The 19025-nt window shown below is 46.4% G+C and overlaps 1 long non-coding RNA gene across 9 annotated transcripts in view; it reads right to left on the bottom strand.

The window, feature by feature from the left end:
* LOC120402853 overlaps nucleotides 1–19025 on the bottom strand; it is an 84825-nt gene that overhangs the window by 55768 nt on the left and 10032 nt on the right. For 8 of the 9 annotated variants that reach the window (XR_005597327.1, XR_005597326.1, XR_005597320.1 and 5 more), the window contains exons 2-4: nucleotides 15887–16152; nucleotides 14300–14357; nucleotides 12640–12790 (exon numbers count right to left, since the gene is read on the bottom strand). This is a non-coding gene — a long non-coding RNA (uncharacterized LOC120402853). Of the gene's footprint in view, nucleotides 1–12639; nucleotides 12791–14299; nucleotides 14358–15702; nucleotides 15759–15886; nucleotides 16153–19025 lie in introns of those variants that run through there. The other variant, XR_005597324.1, reaches the window with a different exon arrangement.

The following is a 19025-nucleotide window of genomic DNA, read 5'->3' on the forward strand; positions in this document are numbered from 1 at the left end:
AATGATGCTCACTCTGTAATATGATAATTCCCTGTTAAATACAAGATCTAATAACTATATCCCTTTATAATGTCTCTCTAAACAAAAGCTGACTGTTGTAATGATTGTTTTTTTTTTCCTCAAATTTACATGGCAAAGTTTTATAAACTTACTAAAACTTCTTAAATAAATAGTTTTAACACAAGTGTTCCAGGTGATCTCTCTCTGTGTAATTTTAATGACCAGTTGTGGATGGGCAGGGGGGGACAGATAGCTCAGTGGCTTGAGCATTGGCCTGCTGAACCCAGGGTTGTGAGTTCAATCCTTGAGGGAGCCACTTAGGGACCTGGGGCAAAAATCAGTAATTGATCCTGCTAGTGAGGGCAGGGGGCTGGACTCAGTGACCTTTCAAGGTCCATTCCAGTTCTAGGAGATAGTATAATAATAATAATAATAATAATTGGAGATATACCTAATGTCCAAGTTTGCAGGGGACAGAGCAACCACTTCATGTCAGTGATGGGGAAAACAACAGCATCAGAAGAACTGTCTTGATTATGAACAAAATGTGTGGTGTTAGCTAGCTAACAGGATCTAACCAACTTCTTCTAAAACTTTAGGCACAGCAAGCTGTAATTCAGCAAATGCTGATCTAGCTAAAGCATGGGCAACCCTCTAGGCTAATATCATACCTTTCAAGCCTAGTGAAGAAAAGACCATCAAAAGTCTCAGTCCATCTCCTCTGTTAGTAGAAAAGTGGCATGAAAACAAATTCTGATTCTTTCTCACTACACTTGCATGGATCATGGCAGTAATTTATAGCACTTGGAAGTGAATGAGATTAGTTTTTTAAATGGAAATTGTAACCTGTGTGATCAGTCACTTTCCTATCAGCTGAAATCCTAATGTCCCACTGCAGTCTGATAATTCTCTGACCTTCTCAAAGCTCTTCACAAACAGTAATGAACTACGCTTTCCAAAAGACTCTTGTGAGGCAGGTAAGGATTATCTGATCATTTGTATTGCTGCAGCTCCTAGGAGCCCCAAGTCATGGACCAGGACCCCACTGTGCTAGGTGCTGTACAAACACAGAACAGGGACAGTCCTTTTCTAAAGACCTTACGGTCTAAGTGTAAGGCAAAAGACAACAAATGGATACAGAGAGACTGACGGGGGGAGCTCAATGTGACAATACTGGTCAGCACTTGGGCGGTGAGTGCTCTTAGTACACCAGCAGCCTATCATCAACATTTTTAAAAGGCATCACTGCAGGTAGGACAGTTTTCAGGAGGGATTTGCTTGCAGGAGGCTAAGGAATTAGTTTTGCAGATGTTCCTGTGGAGCTCCTCCTATGTACGAGGGTCAGCATGGGAGAAAGAAAATGTGTTGCTCATGTACATTCCATTCTAGGTGTGAGAGTGCCCACATGCACAGTCATCTGAGATTTTCGCCTTAGCAGTATCCATAGGCTGTGGCGCCCTCTGGAGTGTCGCGCTCATGCATCGGTATATTAGGCGTCGCCAGCCCTATGCCCTCTCAGTTCCTTTTTGCCAGTAACTCTGACAGAGGGGCAGGAGGGCGAGTACTGGAATGGACATAAGCAACACATCTTGAAGAACAACAGTTATAAAAGGTAGGTAACCGTCTTTTCTTCTTTGAGTGCTTGCTCATGTCAATTCCATTCTAGGTGACTCTCAAGCAGTATCCCTGGAGGTGGGCTTGGAGTTCACAGTCGTGCAGTTTGCAACACTGCTCTACTGAAGCCAGCATTATCTTGGGCTTGCTGTGTAAGCACGTAGTGAGACATGAACTTGTGAACAGACGGCCAGGTAGCGGCCCTACAGATAGCCTGAATAGGTACTTGGGCCAGGAAAGCCGCTGAAGCGACTTATGCCCTAGCGGCAGTTACAATCGCCAGAGGAGGCGCTTTTGCCTGTTCATAGCAAAAACAGATGGCAAGAATATGTCCTTGCTCAGGTGAAAATGTGAAACAACCTTGGGCAGGAAAGCTGGGTGTAGCCGCAGCTAGACTTTGTCCTTGAAAAAACACTATTTAGGGCAGCTCCGGTAAGCGCCCTAATCTCAGATCTTATGGGCAGACGTTATTGCTACCAGCAATGACACCTTCCAGGAGAGCAGAAGAAGGGAACAGGAAGCCAGTGGCTCAAATGGGGCCCCCCCCATGAGCCGTGCCAGCACTAGATTCAGGTCCCAAGGAGGGTCCTGGACATGGAGATAAGAGTCGCTCCGGACCCTTCAAGAACCAGACCATCGTGTCGTGAGTGAAGACCGACCTGCCCTGGACTGGAGGGTGAAAGGCTTATATAGTGGCCAAGTGGACCTTAACTGATGAAAGGGACAAGCCCCAGGGCCGCCCAGAGGATTTCGGGGGCCTGGGGTCTTCGGTGGCGGGGGGCCCCCGCTTCGGCGGTAATTCGGAGGCAAGGGATCCTTCCGCTCCGGGACCCGCCGCTGAAGTGCCCTGAAGACCCGCGGCAGGGGCCCCCCGCTGCCGAATTACCACCGAAGCGGGACCCGCCACCGAAGTGCAGCCGGGTCTTCGGCGGCGGGGGGACCCCGCCGCGGGTCTTCAGGGCACTTCCGCTCTGGGACCCGCCGCTGAAGGACCCCCCCAGCCGGCGAAGACCGTGAGCGGAAGAAGCTGCAGGGGCTCAGGCCCCGCGAGAGTTTTCCGGGGCCCCCGGAGCGAGTGAAGGACCCCGCTCCAGGGGCCCCGAAAAACTCTCATGGGGGCCCCTGCGGGGCACAGGGCAAATTGCCCCACTTGCCCCCCCCATCCCCCGGGCGGCCCTGACAAGCCCTGGAGCTTAAGATGTAGAAGGTGGTCCAAGATCGACCGCAGAGAGGCCTGCTCAAGCCTAATACCCTGGTCCAAGGCCCAGCACATGAACCGTTTCCATTTGGCCAGGTAGACTGCCCTGGTAGAGAGTTTCCTGCTGCCCAACGGTATCTGTTGGACACAGGCCAAGGACTCCTGCTCTTCAGCATTTAACCATGCAGCAGGCAAGCCGTAGGTGCAGCGCCGCCAGGTTCGAGTGCAGAAGACTGCCGTGGTTCTGGAACATCCGGCCAGAGGGGCAGCTGCAGTGGGCTGCGAACGAGAGACCCAGCAGCATGCTGAACCAGTGCTGGCAAGGCCAAGCCGGGGCTATTAGGGTTATCTTCACCCTGTCCTGTTTGATCTTCATGAGGACTCTGTAGATTATCGGCACCAATGGGAAGGAGTACATCACATAGGCGCCAACTTTCTCTGGCGCCGGTGGGTGCCCGTGCACCTCACCCCTTTCCTTGCCTCTGGCCTCGCTCTCATTCCAACCCCATCCCCAAAGTCCCCGCCCTAACTCCTCCCCATTGGATTCCTTCCCCAAATCCCTGCCCTGGCCCCACCTCTTCCCCCAGTGCATTGCGTTCCTCCTCCTCCCCTCTCTGTCCCTGCCCTGCGAATCAGCTGTTTCATGGCGCAAGCGCTGGGAGGGAGGGGAGGAAGCAGTGCTGGTGGAGGAGGCGGAGGCTAGGGTGACCAGATGTCCTGATTTTATAGAGATGGTCCCGATTTTTGGGTCTCTTATGTAGGCTCCTATTATCCCCCACCCCCGTCCCAATTTTTCCACACTTGCTGTCTGGTCACCCTAGTGGAGGCGGAGGTAAGCTGGAGCAGGGGGGGCGGGGAGTGGAGCTGCCGGTGGGTGCTGAGCACCTACCAATTTTTTTCCGTGGGTGCTCCAGCCCCAGAGCACCCAGGGAGTCGGTGCCTATGGTACATCAGAGCCCCTGACCACAGAAATAAGAAGGCGTCTGACAGGGAGCATTTCCTGTTCCGACAAGTCTCAAACAAGTCCACCCTGGGGAATTCCCCACCTTTGGAAGATCACTCTGACCACCTTGGGATGAAGAGACCACTCGTGGCGAGATGAGAAGGTTCTGCTGAGGCGATCAGCTAATATGTTCCTGGTGCTCAGGAGGTGCATGGCCACAAGATGAATGGCAGGCTGCATACAGAAATCCCAGAGCCAGAGAGCTTCCTGGCAAAGGGCTGTCAACCTGGCTCCACCTTGCTTGTTGATATAAAAATTTGTGGCGGTGTTGTCCATCAGGACTTGTACCACCTCACTCTTCAAGTGGAACTGGAAAGCCTGACAAGCCAAACAAACTGCTCTGAGCTCCCTGACATTTATGTGGAGGGAGTGATCGTCCCACGACCAACAGCCTTGCATGCAGAGCTTGCCCAATTGGGCTCCCCAGCCCACGTCCAAGGCAATAGAAACCAGGGTCAGCGCCAGGGCTGCGAAGGAAACCCCTCCAACCACCATTCCAGTGAAAACCAGATGCAGTCCGGCACCCTGACTACCAGGTCTAGATCATGCCTGTTGGGGGTGTAGACTGATGTCAGCCATGCTTGCAATGGCCAAAGATGGAGCCGGGTATGATAGACCACATAAGTACAAGCTGACATGTGACCTAACAACCTCAGGCAGGAAATATGAAAATAAGCGTCTTTCAAGTCAAGAGCAGCATACCCGTCTCCCAGATCCAGGGAGACCATGTGGAACTTCAACTTTTTGAGATATTTGTGGAGTAACTGCAGGTCCAGAATGGGTCTTAGGCCCTCTTTTGTGTTTGGGATTAGAAACTAGTGGGAGTAGAACCCTTTCCCCCCTCATTTCCTGAGGGATCTTCTCCACTGCCCCCAACTGCAGGAGGTTATCTACATCTTGAACAAGGAGTTGCTTATGGGAAGGGTCCCTGAAGAGGGACGGGGAAAGGGAGTGGGGGTGGCTGAGAATTGCAGGGTGTAGCCCAGAGATACAATTTCTAGCACCCAATGGTCCAAGGTGACCTGAGACCAGACCAAACAGTAGGGACAAAGATGGTTGAGAAGAGAATGAGGCGGATCCAGGGAGTTGACTGGGATGTTGCTCTTTTGAGGGTGCACCCTCAAAATGAGAGCTTCTGGCCTCCATGATGTTTTGCCAGGCCAGGTTGCACAGGTGATAGGGAGGAGAAAGGGAAGTGACAACTAAAACTCATGTCCCTATCCCTTCTCCTTGAAGACCCCTGTCGAGACTGTGAAGGCCTGAGTGGCGGGGGCGGCCAGAACTGCTTCCTTGCCAACTGCAGCGTATGCAGACCCAGCAAGCAGAGGGTGGCCTAAGTGTCCTTCAGCCCACGCAGTCTTGCATCTGTCTGCTCAGCAAAGAGTCCAACTCCTCAAACAGGAGGTCCTGGATTGAGGACTGCATCTCCTGGGAGAGACCCGTGGTCTGAAGCCAAGAACTGCGCTTCATAACCACCACTGAAGTGACCACTCTGGCCACCGAATCATCTGTGTCCCGTGCCATTTGGGCATCAGATAACTGGCTCTGTGGATGAGGGGAAAGCAGTGGACGTGCTATTACTTGACTTTAGCAAAGCCTTTGATACGGTCTCCCACAGTATTCTTGCTGGCAAGTTAAAGAAGTATGGGCTGGATGAATGGACTATAAGGTGGATGGAAAGCTGGCTAGATCGTTGGGCTCAACGGGTAGTGATCAATGGCTCCATGTCTAGTTGGCAGCTGGTATCAAGGGAGTGCTCCAAGGGTCGGTCCTGGGGTCGGTTTTGTTCAATATCTTCATTAATGATTTGGAGGATGGCATGGATTGCACTCTAAGCAAGTTTGCAGATGGCACTAAACTGGGAGGAGTGGTAGATACGCTGAAGGGTAGGGATAGGATACAGAGGGACCTACACAAATTAGAGGATTGGGCCTAAAAAAACCCGATGAGGTTCAACAAGGACAAGTGCAGAGTCCTGCACTTAGGACGGAAGAATCCCATTCACTGTTACAGACTAGGGACTGAATGGCTAGGCAGCAGTTCTGCAGAAAAGGACCTAGGGGTTACGGTGGATGAGAAGCTGGATATGAGTCGACAGTGTGCCCTTGTTGCCAAGAAGGCTAACAGCATTTTGGGCTGTATAAGTAGGGGCATTGCCAGCAGATTGAGGGATGTGATCATTCCTCTCTATTCGACATTGGTGAGGCCTCATCTGGAGTACTGTGTCCAGTTTTGGGCCCCACACTACAAGAAGGATGTGGAAAAATTGGAAAGAGTCCAGCGGAGGGCAACAAAAATTATTAGGGGGCTGGAGCACATGACTTATGAGGTGAAGCTGAGGGAACTTGGATTGTTTAGTCTGCAGAAGAGAAGAGTGCGGGGGGGGGGGGGGGTTTATAGCTGCTTTCTACTACCTGAAAGGGAGTTCCAAAGAGGATGAATCTAGACTGTTCTCACTGGTACCAGATGACAGAACAAGGAGTAATGGTCTCAAGTTGCAGTGGGGGAGGTTTAGGTTTGATATTAGGAAAAACTTTTTCACTGGGAGGGTGGTGAAGCTTTGGAATGGGTTACCTAGGGAGGTGGCAGAATGTCCTTCCTTAGAGGTTTTTAAGGTCAGGCTTGACAAAGCCCTGGCTGGGATGATTTAGTTGGTCTTGGTCCTGCTTTGAGCAGGGGGTTGGACTAAATGACCTCCTGAGGTCCCTTCCAACCCTGATATTCTATGATTCTATGACCCTATTGCTCCCTGGAGTCAGTGGAGGATGCCTCTAGCAGCTAGAAGGCCCCATAGGGGAGAAACCCCCCCGTGGTTCTGGTGTGGGCGGGCCGCGGCCCGAACAGGGTCCTTTACCAGATGCCCCTTGGTCTTTCTTGCTCAGTGCTGGGTCACACTTCTTCGATTTCTTCTTGGGCATCGGCAAAGGGGAGCAGTGCTGGATAGAACCTGGTGCCAGGGGTGCACTGTGCACTGAAGCTGAAGTATTGGGGTTTGAGTCCAGCCAGGACATCTCTGAGGCTGGGCGGAGAGCAGCCTCCATGAGTAGGGCCCTCAAACAGATGTTACACTCCTTCTGTGTTCTGGGACGAAAGTTCTTACAGATGCACAACCCTTTCATAGGTGCCGACTCAGTAGGTGCTCTGGAGCTGGAGCACCCACAGCAAAAAATTCGTGGGTGCTCTGCACCCACCGGCAGCTCCCCACCTCACCGCCTCCACCCCAGCTCGCCTCCACTCTGCCTCCTCCTCTGAGCGCGCCACTGTGTCCTGCTTCTCCCCCTCCCTCCCAGCGCTTGTGCTGCAAAACAGCTGTTTCATGCGGCAAGCCTGGGAGGAGGGGGACACAGCACACTTAGGGGAGGGGACCAGGATGGGGATTGGGGGAGGGGTCCAATAGGAGCAGGGAGGGGCGGACTTTGGGGCGGAAGTGGAGTCGGGGTGGAGACGCGGGGCAAGCACCCACTGGTGCAGAAAAAAGTTGGTGCCTCCGGACCCTTTCTTTTACATGTGATTCCCGCAAGCACTTCAGGCAGCAGCTCTGGGGGTCACTAACAGGCATAGACCTTTACAGTCAGCACAAGGCTTCGGGGGTATGCCCCGCCTGGGGCAAAGTACCCACCAGGACCCTAACTTACAAACGACAGTGCTTAACAACTACTTCACTAGCTAACTACTGTCAACAAAAACTATTTACAAAGCACTAAAACACAAAACGAAGGCGAAACCGCTAACCACTTGCTAGGCAAGGGAAAGAGATGCTCCGACCAACTGCCACAAGGTGGTAAGAAGGAACTGAGAGGGCACAGGGCCAGCAGCCCCAATATATCGACACATGAGCACAGCACTCCAGAGGGCGCCACAGCTGACCCTATGGATACTGCTAAGGCAAAAATCTCCAGCGACTGTGCACATGGGCGCGCACGCACCTAGAATGGAACTGACATGAGCAAGCACTCGAAGAATATTAAGGCACTGCCCTCATTTTACAGACGATGTCACTCATTCTGCATTTCCACCTAATAAGGATATGGAGCAGAAAATTTGGTACACTGATACTTTTTAAAGTCTTTCATGTTTTTCTTCTCCTGCTGCTGCAGCGTTAAGTGGTTAAGTTACTGAAACCAAGACTTTAAAGATAGGAGCCCAGAGTTAAGATCTTAAATTCAAATTTAGGCATTTAAATACATTTTTCAGAAATGATGAGCACCCCACAGCTCCCTTTGAGGTCAACTGAAGATGGTAGGCACTCAGCATTTTTGAAAATCAGGTCACTTATTTAAGTTCCTCAAAAGCACCTATATGACTTCGGAGTCTTAGTTCCAATTTCACAAGTGATGTAAGGCACTTAGGGTATGTCTACACTGCAGCTAGGGGTGCGATTTCCAGCACAGATTGATGGACTCATGCCAGTGCAGCTCGAGCTAGCATGCTAAAAATAGCAATGTGGATGTTGCTGCATGAGCTGTGAGCTCAGGCTAGCCGGCTGACGCCAAGCCTGCCAGAAATTGCTTCCCTCTATTGTTAATAGCACCTTTAATTATTCCAACTAAAACAATTCCTGCAAAACAGATTTACTTTTTACCATTCAAGTTCTTTGATTTTATTTTTCCTTTTCACTCAGAAATGGAGGCTAGTCAGTTTCACTCTGGTCCCCTATGCTTGCTTAGCACAATGCTGTTGTGTTTCCAGTACTGTAAGAAAACGTTTAAAGGAAAACAAAGAACCTTCATGACTTTTATTATGTTTCAGAGAAATATTTATAGCCTGTTAGATTCTGACTTCCTTTCCTACCCTCCATCCCCTTTCTATGCTTAATTTTTCAAAACGCAAAGTTTGAACCTACGAGACTTGGCAGTGATGCTTTAAAAATGACAGCTAGCAGGTGTAGAATGAAAGAGCTGCTCAGACTTGTCCAGATGTTGTGATAAAATATTCTTTCAATAAAAAAACACTGTGAAAAAGAATTACATTTCCAATGGAGCATGAACAGCAACACTTCTCAGATCATCCTACCATCCGGCCTCAAACAAACACCCAGCAAATGTAGATTTAAAAAAAAGTGTCACTATCACCTCCACGAATACAAAACAAACCAAAAACAACCAAAAACCCACAAGTCAACACATATACCTAGTGTGGACAGATGGAAAAAATACACTTAAACACAGATCTTGTAAACAGGATTCTGAATACTCTCTGGGTCAGATCTTCAGCTGATGTAAAACAGTGTAGTTTCACAGACATCCATGGAGTTACACTGATCACTTAGGGATGAGCCAGGCTCCTACTGATGCCAACAACAAACTCATGTTGTCTCCAATGATCCAGGATCAAATCCTAAAGTCACTACAAATGTAAGAGGCGGATTGGGGGGGAGGGAAAAGAGACATTCTTTTCTCCTTCACCAAAGCAGCTCGCTTGGGAACTCTCTTAGCTCTGGTTCTTAGTTCATACTCAAAGCATGTCAAAATTGAAAAAAACTCTGTAGAACTTCTATTAATTTTTCATTAGTCCTGAGAGCCAGAGCTTTCCAGTGACCAATCGGTGTTCATCAGACTCTGGGCCCTAACTGTAGGCAAAGCTCCCATTGGCTTCAGTAGTAGTTTGGCCTGAGTAAGGGTTACAGGTCTGAGTTCTTTTCTGTTAAAGTTTGCTAGTAGATTTTGTTTTCAGGGATAGTAGTTAGTTTCTATACAGTAGCTACTTTCTTTGAATAAACTGATAGCTATTAACTTGGAACAGCCACTATAAAAGGCCCACAGGGAGCTTTCTTCAAGACAGCTGTTTAATTTAAACCTGACTGCTCCAATATGTGTTCTTTCATCTCACTGCCTTTACATAAGGAAAAATAGGAGAGGAAAACACATAAACTAACTGTTCTAGGCCCTTCAAGATCTCTGTGATTTGCATTGCTGTGTGATGACAGCAGAACTACAAATGGCAAAAAACAAAAACAAAATACTTGTATTTACATTCGATTGTAACAGAACATTTATATTAAATAAGCAGTTAGCCTGGTTGTTGGCTTGAAGTCCACATGCCAAAGCCCCAGAACACTGAGGAAACAATGAAACCACATGATGTGGTGTTAACTCCCTTTTTGGAGTTGCTGGCTGAGGCTAACATTTTTCAGAAGCATCCACTGATTTTTGGCTGCCCAACTGAAGAAACATGGGGGCTGCTTTTCAGAGATGCTGAGCACTCACAGCTGCCACTAACTTCAATTAAACTTGTGGATGCTCAGCACTTCTAACCTGAGCCACCTCTGGCTTGATTCTCAGGGCTGCCCAAATCAGTGGCCATTTTTGAAAATTTGAGCCTTAATGAAGTTGCAAAACAGTTGGCGAACAGCTACCTAGTGCAGTTGCTCCCAACTTTGATTTGCCAGAGCCCTCTTAGGCAGTGGCACCAATTAGGGGAGGCTGGGGTAGTGGGGGGGAGCAACCCTCCCCTCCCCCAAAGTTTTTGCACTTGCTCAAAATTCCACAGGCCACTGAACGGAGATGGGGGAGAGGGGAAGGGGGCAGGCCCAGGGTCAAACCACTTTTAAGCAAGGCTCCATACTAAATCAGTATGGGTGCTGCGGGAAAGGTCTGGAGCGTCACTCCAGCTGCATGGTCACACCACCATTGAAATCTGACTTGGACACCCCTCTGTACAGACGGAGGGACACCCAGGCCAAGGTTCAGTAAGTGGCAATGTGACCTGGGTCATGGAGTCACAATACCATTCAAATTTGGCCCAGCTGCTGCTCTCCCCAGATGGAGGGGCGACCAGCCAAATGGTGTTGGAGAGCATGTTCCTGTATGGCAGAGCACAGGCGAGATGCTGAGAACTTGACTCCTGGCCGCACCGGCTTGTGCACTATGTGGGTACAAGGCAAGGGACACTCTCCGGCTGAGGGAGACACAGGGAGGAAGATGGGGGATGAACAGGGACAAGATCCCTGCACAGGAGCTGGGAGAGGGTACTGGAGGGGGTCTGGACATGAATTAGCAGGCCCCATCCCCACAAAAAAATTGTGAATTGGCACCACTGCAGTCTTAGGATAGTTCGGAGAGTGAATGATCCCTCCCCTCATGGCGCCTTGTATCATGTCCTGGCTGTCTCTCTTTTTGCTCCCTCACATGTTTCTGTCTGTCTCTTTCTCCTCCCCTCTCCTTCCTCGGGTTCCCCCATGTTTTTGGTGACTCTTCTCCTCCTCCTCTCCGGTAGCTTCAGCGCCTCTCCCCATTCCCCAGGAAGCAAGATGATGAGAAGCTTGGGTTCCTGGGTCCTGCCTGAGCCCGCAGCCTCCGCACCTGTGAGTTGCTTCGAAGGCCAGCTACTTTAGGGCTTGTCATCACTGCTAAAAAGGTGCTTTTTTTTTTTAACCTCAGGATAACTACCATGCATGAACTATGCTGAAGTAAAAAACACACTGAAGGCCAGGCACCTTAGTTGTATCATTAGGTAAACAGTCCTGTACTCCCTCCTGGAGTTGACTTTGGTGAGTTTACCTGCCGGTTAACTAAAGTGCCTGGTCTTCACTTTGCATTTACCACACAGTAAGCTCACAGAGGCTGGTTACGATGAGGTAAAGAACATACCTTTTTTAGTGAAGACAAGCCCTAAGAAACCTCAACAAGAACAGGGAGGAGAGCTAGACAGTTTTAAAGGAACCACCTGCTGCTTTACCTACAGACACAACAGCCCGTTTGATGTGCAGGTTGGATCTAGACCCCTACAGCTTTACCCATTCACACTGATTTCTCCTCTGCTCCTACGCTTCTAAACTAGTCTGATACCCCATGCCACCAGGAGGACCTAACCCCAAAATGGAAAAACACTGAGCTACCAAATACCAAATCGCACTTTGGGTGCTCACCTCTCCAAAAAAAATCTAGACAGAGATCCTATGGTATCTGCCACCCTGAAGCAGTGATCCTTATTTACTTTGATAGGGAACGGTTACCAGATAAACCTAAAGTGGTAGCACTGCTTCTTACTCCTCTGACTCACCACAGTCCCTGTGGTGAGTCCTCCCCTCCTACCCCCCCATGAAAATATGTGTAACAGCAAAGCCTATGGGACTGTCCAGGCCACTTGCATTACAAAAAGTAACAATCACTTTTTACTTATTGTCCATCTATCCCAGTTCTCAGATCAATATATTACCTCAGATAATATTGTACTGTCCAGTCTCCTCCTCATTATCAGTTATTTGAGAACAATGTTTTATCTGTCAGTGAAATTGAGGAGACCTTTGAGCATCTCCCACGCAGACACAAAGGTCTGTTCGCAGCATGATGCAACACTGCAGCTTCACACCCTGCGAGGCTGGACACATACAACCTAAAACAGTTTCAATATTATATGAGGACCAGCAACCTTCCTCTTTCAAACAAACAGTCTTCAGTCCCATTGCAGCCTTATCCAGATCAAGGAGGCCTGCTGACTAGAGCTTCCTCAATGTAATAGCAAAAAGGGTTTCCTCCACATTACATGATAATTTCACTAAATTCTAAATGTGAAAATAAATGGCATCTGAAGGAAGATCAAAGATTCATTCTTCTGGTTGTCTATAAAAAAGACCCTAGTGGGCTTTGCCAACAGAGCTTTAGCACTTCTAGAGACTGTTCAGATCAAACCCACACCAGCACAGCCAACACCTGAGCAGGTCTGGTGCAGCCGGTGGTAAGACAATGTGCTGAGCAGAAGGATCAGAGTTAGAATCTTAGTTTTGCCATCTCAAGACTGGCAGAAAGGGGGAACATCCAGGGAGTGATTCCTTCAACTTCAGGGATGAGGAAGTGCTTTACAATGCTTTAAGTGGCCCTCTTACCTGAGAACTTTGAAGTGTGAAGCAGTGCTCTGAAGGGGCTCTGGTTTCTGCCTGCAGCTAAAGGATGCTGCAGCTTGGACCCGATGCAAGGAGGTTTCAGGGACGCTCTTACCGCATGGCTGATGCTGCAGTCTTTCTAGCAGGAGCAATTCTTGATGATAAAAGCAAAGGATGAAGTAAATATAGCTTGTAACCAAGCTGCAAAGTTGGAATCTCAAAACTTCTTGCTGCCTGCCTGGGCATCTGATCTTTATTTTGGAAGGGCCCCACTGTTGCCAATCTTGCCATGGAATTCCCTGTTAGAATGGCAGCAAGAGCTCCTTCTGCCCAACACCACATTTTAAAGGGGCCACCTGGTAAATAATCAATAAGCTTCTTATCTACCATTCCCCTATTACGGGAATTATTATACCATTATGGGAGGCAAGCAAGCTACAAAAGAAATCAAGAACACAGACAATTGTGGTGGTGGTGGGGTGCATGTGTTGGATAAGGGGGGCTTCAAATCACACCCCTCCAAAAACGATCACTGGCTGCTAAAAGAGAACAGTCATATTGACTTAGTTCTAATCATTGTGCAATGCTGCTGTCAGAAATATGCGGCAAGGTGCACTGATGTGCTTTGCCCAAGGTTTGGTGACTTGTTGACATGGAACATAAATCTGAACCACCAAACACAAACATTCCAAACTCCATTGCTTGAAACATTCACATGTCTTTCTGGATTCCTCTTCAACATCAGAAAAGGATTACATCAATCCTGTAACATGCCTGACTCCTTCCTAAAGCTGTGATGTAGCAAGACAGGTTTTTGACAAGTTCCACAAATGCCTCGGCCTTGCAAATTCTTAAAATCTACTTGAGATCCATAATAGTAAATGCAAGGCCAAATTCTACATTTCTAAATGCATTGGAACATTCAGCAAAATCCATAAGAGTTCTGACTAAGGACCACTGCAGGATTTGGGCCACAGACACTGTTCTCTGATTAGATGTTGGAAAATCAATTTTAACTAAGGGCAATAGACCCAAAACATGTTCTGGGGAGAAAGTCTGTCTGTGGATGTACTCCTCATGGCCCAAAATCATCACTGGCATATCTCTATTAACTACAGTGGAATTACACTAGAGATGATCGTGATAGTTCTCCACGTACCCAGGACACTCATCTCCAGCAAGTGGGAGTCTTTCTCGTGATAATCGGTGTCAGCTTCTTACCGCCACCAGTCTTTCAGCTGTTCAAGCACTCTCCTCTGGGCTATGCCAGCTCTGTCTTCGCCTTGCAGTTTAACAATAGGCACACCCAAATCCCTTTGAATCATTCCCCTGCAATATCCAACCCGACACTGGCAATTCACAGAAATCCCAGACCATCTCCCCCAAACATGCAGTATACCCCAATTTACCAGTTTTACTGTAAGCCACCACTCCTGTAAATCACACAGCACTTGTCAGTACTTATAATAAAACAAAAGTAGGTTTATTTAAGAAAAGGTAAAGATTTAACTAGAAATGAAGGAAATATGTGAACAACTAATTATAATACAAAACAAAATCATAAAGGTGCAAACCTGGCTCTACTCTTATCAGTAGTTACCTTTCCTAGCTAATAAAGTATGTTCCCCACCCACAGAGTTCAGTCTGTTGCACAGCTACCTACCTTTCCAAGAAAGGGGATCCAAATGTTCATGGGAAGACTCCCGCTCCACAAGGGGTTTCTACAATGAACAGAGAGAGAGAGAGAGGTTCTCTGAATCCAGTGTTATACAGAAACAGTCTTTTGTTTCTATTCAGAGCAGAGCAAATCCCTGTCTTGTTGTAATAGTTCTTTTTCACCTTCAAGTGATTTTGATTGTTTGCAGTTCCCTCTGATAGTTTTCCATTGAAAGTCTTGGTACTGATCAAAGCTAATCAAGTGAGCCTTGCTTTGCACCACTGGCTAAACAGAGCCAGGTGACAATTTTCCTCTGCCCGAATGGGCCATCATCAAGACTCATTGTCCCCGGTGACTAATTTCTATTCCCTGTCCGTAAAACACACTTTCAATATAAATACATTATTCTGTAAATATTATCCATCCATAAATCTCACAATTATTAAGAATCTTGACATGTGATGAGCTTTCATGTTACTCTTTATAGATAAATATCCTGTGAGATATGTTTGTTGTAGTGAGTTTGTCAGGTGAACGTTGTTTGCAAAGAACAGAGGACCCTTTCCAAGGAGTCTCTGCAGCACAATGACTATAGCATATCCCCATGTATCCAAGTAGTAACAGTGAACACCTCACCAAAGACCTAAGAATTTTTCATGCCTTTGATTTTAGTGCCTGGCTAAGTTTCCCTGCCCCTCGCCCCCAACTCAATACTGCCTACTGCTTAGAACAACTGTACAAAGAAGACACTTGACAAATTGTCCGTATGCAATATTGTTGTAGCCATATTGGTCCCAGGATATTAGAGAGACAAGATGAATGGTCCCTTGAAATACATGTTAACTACTCATGCTAAACAGTCTGTTCAAACCTTGTCTTTAACAGTGACACTTTGAGAGAGTTTCCCAGATCTGAGGAAGAGCTCTGTATAAGCTGGAAAGTTTATCCCTTTCACCAACAGAAGTTGGTCCAATAAAAGAAGATATTACCACACCCACCTTGTCTCGCTAAATGGTCCATAAACAGCGAAACCAATAAATGGCTAAGTACTTCCCCCCGCCTCCCCTGAGCAACTTTACCCTGAATTCACTATTACCAGAATTGAATTTTCATACTTTGAGGCAATGAAACAATTCAGGACTTTCTACCTCACTATAAATAGAGTTTGCCTATATCCAAGTTCACTATGTGCAGATTCTGCTATGCTGAGTTGTTCACAAAAGACAGGTGGTACTATCAGATCAGCCCTGGAATAACCATATAGGAGCAATACTCCCTCCTCCCCTCCCCCAAAATAAAACTATGTCTAATTATAGAAACATGAGCCCTTCTTTCTAAGAACATATTTACACACACATATAGAAACACAATTTTCCCCTAATGCTTGTGATATATCTCTAAAGAACTACCTCTCCTAGCCCCCAAAACACGTTATAGCTCAGTGCGTGGCAACAGAACATAGCAGTCCATTAGAACATTCGAGCTTCCACAGTGAACACCACAAGTTCTACTGTCAAAAAGAGACTATTCCGTTGGAATACCAGTACAATAGTCCAAAGGTGATGTGCACAGATGTCTGTTATCCCCACTTACTTGGTATGTTTAGCAGCAACAAAGCAGTCACAATAGTCCCCAGGCACAGCAGCAGAAGATTGAAAGGAGAAACTCACTGGTTGATTCCACTACCACCACAAGGCAGAAAAAGAGGAGAGCAGACGAATGGTAGAGAGTGCTGCTCCCCATCCACCCTGACTTCTGGGCATTTTCCATCCCCCTCTCCCGCTGAGGATGTGGAAAGTGGTAGCATTTATTTAGCTTCTGCAGAAAGGGATGGAGCAAAAACTGATCTTCAGTGACTCCTTAAGAACAAAAAAAAAGAAGAGAAGTCAAGGGGAAGTCAAAGAAGGAAACTCCAATGATAAAGTGATTGCTCTAACAATATCTACCTCACATGAGTGCGGTTAAGGCCTAACAAATTAAAGCAATATGGTCTTAACTCCTCAGATAGCAGCTGATATAGTTAAGTGTTAACACACCATATTAAACAATATATTGATATATATTGTAAGAGGAATATTTCCCTGAAGAGTAAGAAACAAGAGGTCATTCTGGTCTACAGGGCAAGTGCTTATTGATTATTTTATGTATAGTCTCCACCTGACTCACTGATCCTATAACTCTTTATTGAGTATCAAACAAGTCATTGAATGTTAATCATGCAAGCACTGTTTACAGCTCCATAGCTAAGGCTGAGTTGAGTTTTGTACTAAAAGCAGGGACCCTGTATTCTCCCCCTATCCCCGAACTAAGTAATTAAATAAATTACAGCACTTGCTCTTTGAGTACTGAATTAACTTTCTGAGAGTTTACAAATAAATCAGTAAATTCATTTATGAGTTAAAATTAATTAAAAAGTGGGTCCTTTAAGATACTTAGCACCTAGCATCAGACTGTTTTTTGTCCTGAATGATCTCACCTAAGGCATCTAGATAGGGCTACTGAAAAGCTCTCAAAACAGTCACACAAGTGCAACAGGAAGTTTTCAAAGTTAGTAACTGCAGTGTTTTTAATTAAAATAAATACCAAAAGCCATAACAGCCTAAATGCATGCAACATTGTAGGCTAGAAAGCAAAACTGGTTTTGAATGACAGAAGCAGAAAAATGCATCTTAATTTAATAAACTGCTATTGTTTGGCACTCATAATACAATCAGATGAATTCTATTTTTCCTTGAAAAGTTTTTTTTTATAACTTGCTTATAGGCTGACACTTTGGACATCGTGAGCAGAGTGCAAACCTTGTGTTCCACTAATTTAAAAGTCCCTGAAAATATGGATTTATAATGGAAGTGGTGACAGTTATAACTTTATTACTACACCATTAGAACATGTGAAACCTGTGACATCCAAAACATAGATGCAAAGATGAAGACTGTGTAAAAGCTGCCAAAACTAAGGACTGTACATTATCCTTGAATTCTGCTAGTCACCACCACTCTCTCTTGGGCATTCAAATTATATGCTCTAACAAATGCAATGACAATATGTCTTAGGCCAAAGGCATCCAGCAAACCTATGCAGTTTCCATTTTTGTGAAGAGTGAAGTGAAACACTCCAAGACTAGAGACAGGGCAATAACTCACTGGGCGTCAGTTTTGGTCAGCTGCTTTCAACAGATGTTTAAAACCCACTGGTACACTTTGTCTTTGATCTCCGAGCACTATCATTTATTTTCCATTCTAAATTTATTTCATCTTTGCTTGCAGTAACTGGGACAAATACACCAGGTATGGTGTTACTTCCCTTTCCCCTCAGCTAGTAAAATCTGGCTTTCATTTCAAAGATTTTCTTTTAATGTCAGCATAGCTATGACAGTAACCAAGTCACAGAGCAGGAGTAACACTTTTCTGTCAGTACAGCAGCCCATAAATATGGAAAGGCTTCTGTGTGCGACCATTTTGGTATGTTCATATGAGATAGTCTGTACTGTACACATCAATTTCTTGCAAGTGTTCATGATTTGACTTTGCAGTATCACATTTTGGAAGAATAGTTAGTATCTGTCAGGAAACCAAAACCTAAGTTATCCTTCTCTTCTAATGTACAAGTTGCTTTTAGAAACCACACCGCATCCATGGCCCCCTGCAGTCATGGAAGCTTTGTCACGCAACACAAAATGTGCAGAACAATCAGTTTTCACAGGATAGTCTAATCTGCAGAGTTATTACAAAATCCAAACTGAACACTTGGCAATGTAACATCACATTGTCCTGATGTTGTATTAATAAGTGATTTGATTGTATCACAACTGTTAGACTGAAGCAACCTATGGTGATTAGACCCAAACATCACAACTTGGAATTGATTGTATTTAGAGGGCTAAACACAATACTAACTTTGAATGGGGCCCCAAAAATCCTGCAACTAGTTCTGCTAACACCAACCTCAGAAATGAATGCAATGGGCTTGTGAACATTTCAGTATCCTTGTCTACAGTGAAATAACTTTGACTAATTGACTTGGAGAGTTACTTGTTTTTATTAACTTATGGTTTTTGAAATCCTTCTCCGCAAGATTATACAGAGACATGCAATTTGTGTTCAGAGGGCATTAACACTGGTATCAGTTTCTTTTGGAGCTATTCAGTTGTAACATGAATCACATTTGAAAGAGAAACTGCACTTGGATAAACTGTGCGGCTTCTACAGCATAAGCTCTGACTGGATATTGTTAGGTACTGAAGCATCGCATGCAAGGCCTCTCCAACTTCAAAAATGATGACAATTACTTTATCTGACAAGATAAACTACCTTTTCAGCTTCATGTCCAACTGTAACCTTCCTTGCAAATATATATTTGGGTTGGTGTTCTCTGCTGCTTACGTGGCTAAATCGAGCACTACTAGTTGAGATAACAAATAAAGCACAATCATCTGTGGTGCTTAAGTACTCTTGCAGTATGATCTTTTATATCATGCAGGAATGGTGTGGTGGCAAGCACCACTTGTACTTAATCTCTTCAGTGGTCATTTTGGCATGGAAACCAGTAACACTGAACTTGACATCAGGCCTCTATCTAGTCCAGGGGAGAGCAAACTATGTCCCGCAGGCCGGATCCGGCCCATCAGGGCTTTCAATCCGGCCCGCGGGATTGCCAGCCCCATAACGCAGCAGGGCTAAGGCAGGCTCCCTGCCTGCCCCGGCCCTGTGCCGCTTCCGGAAGTGGCCGGCAT

The sequence above is a fragment of the Mauremys reevesii genome, linkage group 4, assembly GCF_016161935.1.
Source record: "Mauremys reevesii isolate NIE-2019 linkage group 4, ASM1616193v1, whole genome shotgun sequence".
NCBI classification, from domain to species: domain Eukaryota; kingdom Metazoa; phylum Chordata; order Testudines; family Geoemydidae; genus Mauremys; species Mauremys reevesii.